Source organism: Schistocerca gregaria, unplaced genomic scaffold (assembly GCF_023897955.1).
Source record: "Schistocerca gregaria isolate iqSchGreg1 unplaced genomic scaffold, iqSchGreg1.2 ptg000317l, whole genome shotgun sequence".
NCBI lineage: Eukaryota > Metazoa > Arthropoda > Insecta > Orthoptera > Acrididae > Schistocerca > Schistocerca gregaria.
In genome coordinates, this window is record NW_026061795.1 from 12376369 (window position 1) to 12384372 (window position 8004).

An 8004-nucleotide genomic window follows, 5' to 3' on the forward strand; every position below is an offset into this window, starting at 1 on the left:
TTTACACACATTTAACGATTCAAATACATTACTCCACTGCGAAACAGATGAGTATAAGTTATAAGGGTAACAATCAAAAGAAGCACCTAGGAAAAGAAAGAGGTCTTTCCCACTAACTCCTACACTCAGGATGCTTGGAGTGGTAGTTCCCATCCAACAAAATCACTCTACATGTTTGAACAAACATAGCAGTCATGAAACAGAATCTCCCTGTTGAGAGGCAAGAAACATGTACCACAATTTGTGCATGTGGTGTCAAATATGCACCAAAAGAAGATTGAATGGGGAATCTGCTTTCTGGCCATACAACCAGATGACCCTGCTGTAAACAAAAAACATTTATACACATTTAACGATTCAAATACATTACTCCACTGCGAAAGAGATGAATATAAGTTATAAGGGTAAAAATCAATAGAAGCACCTAGGAAGAGAAAGAGGTCTTTCCTAATAACTCCAATACTCAGGGTGCTTGGAGTGGTAGTTCCCATCCAACAAAATCACACTCCATGTTTGAACAAACATAGCAGTCATGAAACAGAATCTCCCTGTTCAGAGGCAAGAAACATGTACCACAATTTGTGCATGTGGTGTCAAATATGCACCAAAAGAAGATTGAATGGTGAATCTGCTTTCTGGTCATACAACCAGATGACCTTGCTGTAATCAACAATCATTTACCCACATTTCACGATTCAAATACATTATTCCACTGTGAAATTGATGAATATATGTGATGAGGGTAACAATCAAAACCAGGACTTAGCAAAAGAAAGACGTCTTTCCTAATAACTCCAATTGTCAGAATGCTCGGAGTAGAGCTTCCATCCAACAAAATTACACTCGAAAGTAGAACATAGCAGGCATTAAACGGAACCTCCCTGCTGAGAGGGAAGAAACATGTACCACAATTTGTGCAGCACATTTATTATTTTTAGTGACCATTGCAATAATATTTTTAAAAATATAAAGCAAATGAAGGAGATACCTCAACAAGAAGATTTATCAAATTCCGAACATTCGTTATTCAGTAAGGTGCATGTGGTGTCCAATCTGCACCAAAAAACCATTGAATAGAGAATCTGCTTTCTGGCCATACAACCAGATGACCCTGCTGTAAACAACAAACATTTACCCACATTTCACGAATCAAATACATTTCTCCACTGTGAAATTGACGAATATAAGTGATAAAGGTATCAATCAAAGGAAGCACCTAGCAAAATAAAACAGTATTTCTAATAACTCCAATCGTCAGAACGCTCGGAGTGGTGATTTCCATCCAACATAATCACACTTGAGGTTTGGATAAACATAGCAGTCATGAAACCAAATCTCCCTGTTGAGAGAGAAGAAACATGTACCAAAGTTTGTGCAGCACATTGATTATTTTTAGTGTCCATTGGAATATTATTCTTAATAATTTAAAGCAATTGAAGGAGATACGAAAACAAGACTATTTATCAAATTCCTAACGTTTGTTATTCAGTAAAATGCAAGTGGTGTCCAATCTGCAGTAAAAACCCATTGAATGGAGAATCTGCTTTCTGGTCATACAACCAGATGACCCTGCTCTAAACAAAAAACATTTACACACATTTTACGATTCAAATACATTACTCCACTGCGAAACAGATGAGTATAAGTTATAAGGGTAAAAATCAAAAGAAGCACATAGGAAAAGAAGGAGGTCTTTCCCAATAACTCCTATACTCAGGATGCTTGGAGTGGTAGTTCCCATCCAACAAAATCACACTCCATGTTTGAACAAACATTGCAGTCATGAAACAGAATCTCCCTGTTGAGAGGCAAGAAACATGTACCACAATTTGTGCATGTTGTGTCAAATATGCACCAAAAGACGTTTGAATGTGGAATCTGCTTTCTGGCCATACAACCAGATTACCCTGCTGTAATCAACAAACATTTAAACACATTTCACGATTCAAATATATTATTCCACTGTGAAATTGATAAATATATGCGATGAGGGTAACAATCACAACAAGGGCTCAGCAAAAGAAAGATGTCTTTCCTAATAACTCCAATTGTCAGAATGCTCGGAGTAGTGCTTCCCATCAAACAAAATCACACTCAAAAGTAGAACAAACATAGCAGGCATTTAAACGGAATCTCACTGTTGAGAGGGAAGAAACATGTACCATAATGTGTGCAGCACATTTATTATTTTTAGTGACCATTGTAATAAGATTTTTAAAAATTTAAAGCAATTGAAGGAGATACGAAAACAAGACTATTTATCAAATTCCTAACGTTTTTTATTCAGTAAAATGCAAGTGGTGTCCAATCTGCAGTAATAACTCATTGAATGGAGAATCTGCTTTCTGGTCATACAACCAGATGACGCTGCTCTAAACAAAAAACAGTTACACACATTTAACGATTCAAATACATTACTAAACTGCGAAACAGATGAATATAAGTTATAATGGTAACAATCAAAAGAACCACCTAGGAAAAGAAAGAGGTCTTTCCTAATAACTCCAATACTCAGGATGCTTGGAGTGGTAGTTCCCATCCAACAAAACCACACTCCATGTTTGAACAAACATAGCAGTGATGAAACAGAATCTCCCTGTTGAGAGGCAAGAAACATGTACCACAATTTGTGCATGTGGTGTCAAATATGCACCAAAAGACGATTGAATGGTGAATCTGCTTTCTGGTCATACAACCAGATGACCTTGCTGTAATCAACAATCATTTACCCACATTTCACGATTCAAATACATTATTCCACTGTGAAATTGATGAATATATGTGATGAGGGTAACAATCAAAACCAGGACTTAGCAAAAGAAAGACGTCTTTCCTAATAACTCCATTTGTCAGAATGCTCGGAGTAGAGCTTCCATCCAACAAAATTACACTCGAAAGTAGAACATAGCAGGCATTAAACGGAACCTCCCTGCTGAGAGGGAAGAAACATGTACCACAATTTGTGCAGCACATTTATTATTTTTAGTGACCATTGCAATAATATTTTTAAAAATATAAAGCAAATGAAGGAGATACGTCAACAAGAAGATTTATCAAATTCCGAACATTCGTTATTCAGTAAGGTGCATGTGGTGTCCAATCTGCACCAAAAAACCATTGAATAGAGAATCTGCTTTCTGGCCATACAACCAGATGACCCTGCTGTAAACAACAAACATTTACCCACATTTCACGAATCAAATACATTTCTTCACTGTGAAATTGACGAATATAAGTGATAAAGGTATCAATCAAAGGAAGCACCTAGCAAAATAAAACAGTATTTCTAATAACTCCAATCGTCAGAACGCTCGGAGTGGTGATTTCCATCCAACATAATCACACTTGAGGTTTGGATAAACATAGCAGTAATGAAACCAAATCTCCCTGTTGAGAGAGAAGAAACATGTACCAAAGTTTGTGCAGCACATTGATTATTTTTAGTGTCCATTGGAATATTATTCTTAATAATTTAAAGCAATTGAAGGAGATACGAAAACAAGACTATTTATCAAATTCCTAACGTTTTTTATTCAGTAAAATGCAAGTGGTGTCCAATCTGCAGTAATAACTCATTGAATGGAGAATCTGCTTTCTGGTCATACAACCAGATGACGCTGCTCTAAACAAAAAACAGTTACACACATTTAACGATTCAAATACATTACTAAACTGCGAAACAGATGAATATAAGTTATAATGGTAACAATCAAAAGAACCACCTAGGAAAAGAAAGAGGTCTTTCCTAATAACTCCAATACTCAGGATGCTTGGAGTGGTAGTTCCCATCCAACAAAACCACACTCCATGTTTGAACAAACATAGCAGTCATGAAACAGAATCTCCCTGTTGAGAGGCAAGAAACATGTACCACAATTTGTGCATGTGGTGTCAAATATGCACCAAAAGACGATTGAATGGGGAATCTGCTTTCTGCCCATACAACCAGATGACCTTGCTGTAATCAACAATCATATACCACATTTCAAGATTCAAATATATTATTCCACTGTGAAATTGATGAATATATGTGATGAGGGTAACAATAAAAACTAGGACTTAGCAAAAGAAAGAAGTCTTTCCTAATAACTACAACTGTCAGAATGCTCGGGTAGTGCTTCCCACCCAACAAAACCACACTCGAAATTAGAACATAGCACGCATTAAACGGAATCTCCCTGTTGAGAGGGAAGAAACATGTACCACAATTTGTGCAGCACATTTATTATTTTTAGCGACCATTGCAATAATATTTTAAAAAATATAAAGAAAATGTAGGAGATACCTCAACAAGAAGATTTATCAAATTCCGAACATTTGTTAGTCAGTAAGGTGCATGTGGTGTCCAATCTGCACCAAAAGACCATTGAATAGAGAATCTGCTTTCTGGCCATACAACCAGATGACCCTGCTGTAAACAACAAACATTTACCCACATTTCACGAATCAAATACATTACTCCACTGTGAAATTGACGAATATAAGAGATAAAGGTATCAATCAAAGGAAGCACCTAGCAAAAGAAAACAGCATATCTAATAACTCCAATCGTCAGAACACTCAGAGTGGTGATTTCCATCCAACATAATCACACTCGATGTTTGAGTAAACATAGCAGTCATGAAACGGAATCTCCCTGTTGAGGGAGAAGAAACATGTACCACAATTTGTGCAGCACATTGATTATTTTTAGTGACCATTGCAATAAGATTTTTAAAAATTTAAAGCAATTGAAGGAGATACGAAAACAAGACTGTCAAATTCCTAACATTTGTTATTCAGTAAAATGCAAGTGGTGTCCAATCTGCACTAAAAACCCATTCAATGGAGAATCTGCTTTCTGGCCAACCAACCAGATGACCCTGCTCTAAACAAAAAACATTTACACACATTTAACAATTTAAATACATTACTGCCCTGCGAAACAGATGAATATAAGTTATAAGGGTAACAATCAAAAGAAGCACCTAGGAAAAGAAAGAGGTCTTTCCCACTAACTCCTACACTCAGGATGCTTGGAGTGGTAGTTCCCATCCAACAAAATCACTCTCCATGTTTGAACAAACATAGCAGTCATGAAACAGAGTCTCCCTGTTGAGAGGCAAGAAACATGTACCACAATTTGTGCATGTGGTGTCAAATATGCACCAAAAGAAGATTGAATGGTGAATCTGCTTTCTGGCCATACAACCAGATGACCTTGCTGTAATCAACAATCATTTACCCACATTTCACGATTCAAATATATTATTCCACTGTGAAATTGATGTATATATGTGATGAGGGTAACAATCAAAACCAGGACTTAGCAAAAGAAAGACGTCTTTCCTAATAACTCCAATTGTCAGAATGCTCGGAGTAGAGCTTCCATCCAACAAAATAACACTCGAAAGTAGAACATAGCTGGCATTAAACGGAATCTCCCTGCTGAGAGGGAAGAAACATGTACCACAATTTGTGCAGCACATTTATTATTTTTAGTGACCATTGCAATAATATTTTTAAAAATATAAAGCAAATGAAGGAGATACCTCAACAAGAAGATTTATCAAATTCCGAACATTTGTTATTCAGTAAGGTGCATGTGGTGTCCAATCTGCACCAAAAAACCATTGAATAGAGAATCTGCTTTCTGGCCATACAACCAGATGACCCTGCTGTATACAACAAACATTTTCCCACATTTCACGAATCAAATACATTACTCCACTGTGAAATTGACGAATATAAGTGATAAAGGTATCAATTAAAGGAAGCACCTAGCAAAAGACAACAGTATTTCTAATAACTCCAATCGTCAGAACGCTCGGAGTGGTGATTTCCATCCAACATAGTCACACTTGATATTTGAATAAACATAGCAGTCATGAAACGGAATCTCCCTGTTGAGAGAGAAGAAACATGTACCACAATTTTTGCAGCACATTGATTATTTTTAGTGTCCATTGGAATATTATACTTAATAATTTAAAGCAACTGAAGGAGATACGAAAACAAGAATAATTATCAAATTCCTAACACTTGTTATTCAGTAAAATGCAAGTGGTGTCCAATCTGCACTAAAAACCCATTCAATGGAGAATCTGCTTACTGGTCATACAACCACATGACCCTGCTCTAAACAAAAAACATTTACACACATTTAACGATTCAAATATATTACTCCACTGCGAAACAGATGAGTATAAGTTATAAGGGTAAAAATCAAAAGAAGCACATAGGAAAATAAGGAGGTCTTTCCCAATAACACCTATACTCAGGATGCTTGGAGTGGTAGTTCCCATGCAACAAAATCACACTCCATGTTTCAACAAACATAGCAGTCATGAAACAGAATCTCCCTGTTGAGAGGCAAGAAACATGTACCACAATTTGTGCATGTGGTGTCAAATATGCACCAAAACAGGATTGAATGGGGAATCTGCTTTCTGGCCATACAACCAGATGACCCTGCTGTAAACAAAAAACATTTATACACATTTAACGATTCAAATACATTACTCCACTGCGAAAGAGATGAATATAAGTTATAAGGGTAACAATCAAAAGAAGCACCTAGGAAGAGAAAGAGGTCTTTCCTAATAACTCCAATACTCAGGGTGCTTGGAGTGGTAGTTCCCATCCAACAAAATCACACTCCATGTTTGAACAAACATAGCAGTCATGAAACAGAATCACCCTGTTGAGAGGCAAGAAACATGTACCACAATTTGTGCATGTGGTGTCAAATATGCACCAAAGGATGATTGAATGGGGAATCTGCTTTCTGGCCATACAACCAGATGACCTTGCTGTAATCAACAATCATTTACCCACATTTCACGATTCAAATATATTATTCCACTGTGAAATTGATGAATATATGTGATTAGGGTAACAATCAAAACCAGGACTTAGCAAAAGAAAGACGTCTTTCCTAATAACTCCAATTGTCAGAATTCTCGGAGTAGTGCTTCCAGTCCAACAAAATCACACTCGAAATTAGAACATAGCAGGCATCAAACGGAATCTCCCTGTTGAGAGGGAAGAAACAGGTACCACAATTTGTGCAGCACATTTATTATTTTTAGTGACCATTGCAACAATATTTTTAAAAATATAAAGCAAATGAAGGAGATACCTAAACAAGAAGATTTATCAAATTCCGAACATTCGTTATTCAGTAATGTGCATGTGGTGTCCAATCTGCATCAAAAGACCATTGAACAGAAAATCTGCTTATGGCCGTACAACCACATGACCCTGCTGTAAACAACAAACATTTTCCCACGTTTCACGAATCAAATACATCACTCCACTGAGAAATTGACGAATATAAGTGATAAAGGTATCAATCAAAGGAAGCTCCTAGCAAAAGAAAACAGTATTTCTAATAACTCCAATCGTCAGAACGCTCCGAGTGGTGATTTCCATCCAACATAATCACACTCGATGTTTGAATAAACATAGCAGTCATGAAATGGAATCTCCCTGTTGAGGGAGAAGAAACATGTACCACAATTTGTGCAGCACATTGATTATTTTTAGTGACCATTGCAATAAGATTTTTAAAAATTTAAAGCAATTGAAGGAGATACGAAAACAAAAATAATTATCAAATTCCTAACATTTGTTATTCAGTAAAATGCAAGTGGTGTCCAACCTGCACTAAAAACCCATTCAATGGAGAATCTGCTTTCTGGTCATACAACCAGATGACCCTGCTCTAAACAAAAAACATTTACACACATTTAACGATTCAAATACATTACTCAACTGCGAAACAGATGAGTATAAGTTGTAAGGGTAAAAATCAATAGAAGCACCTAGGAAGAGAAAGAGGTCTTTCCCAATAACTCCTATACTCAGGATGCTTGGAGTGGTAGTTCCCATCCAACAAAATCACACTCCATGTTTGAACAAACATAGCAGTCATGAAACAGAATCTCCCTGTTCAGAGGCAAGAAACATGTACCACAATCTGTGCATGTGGTGTCAAATATGCACCAAAAGACGATTGAATGG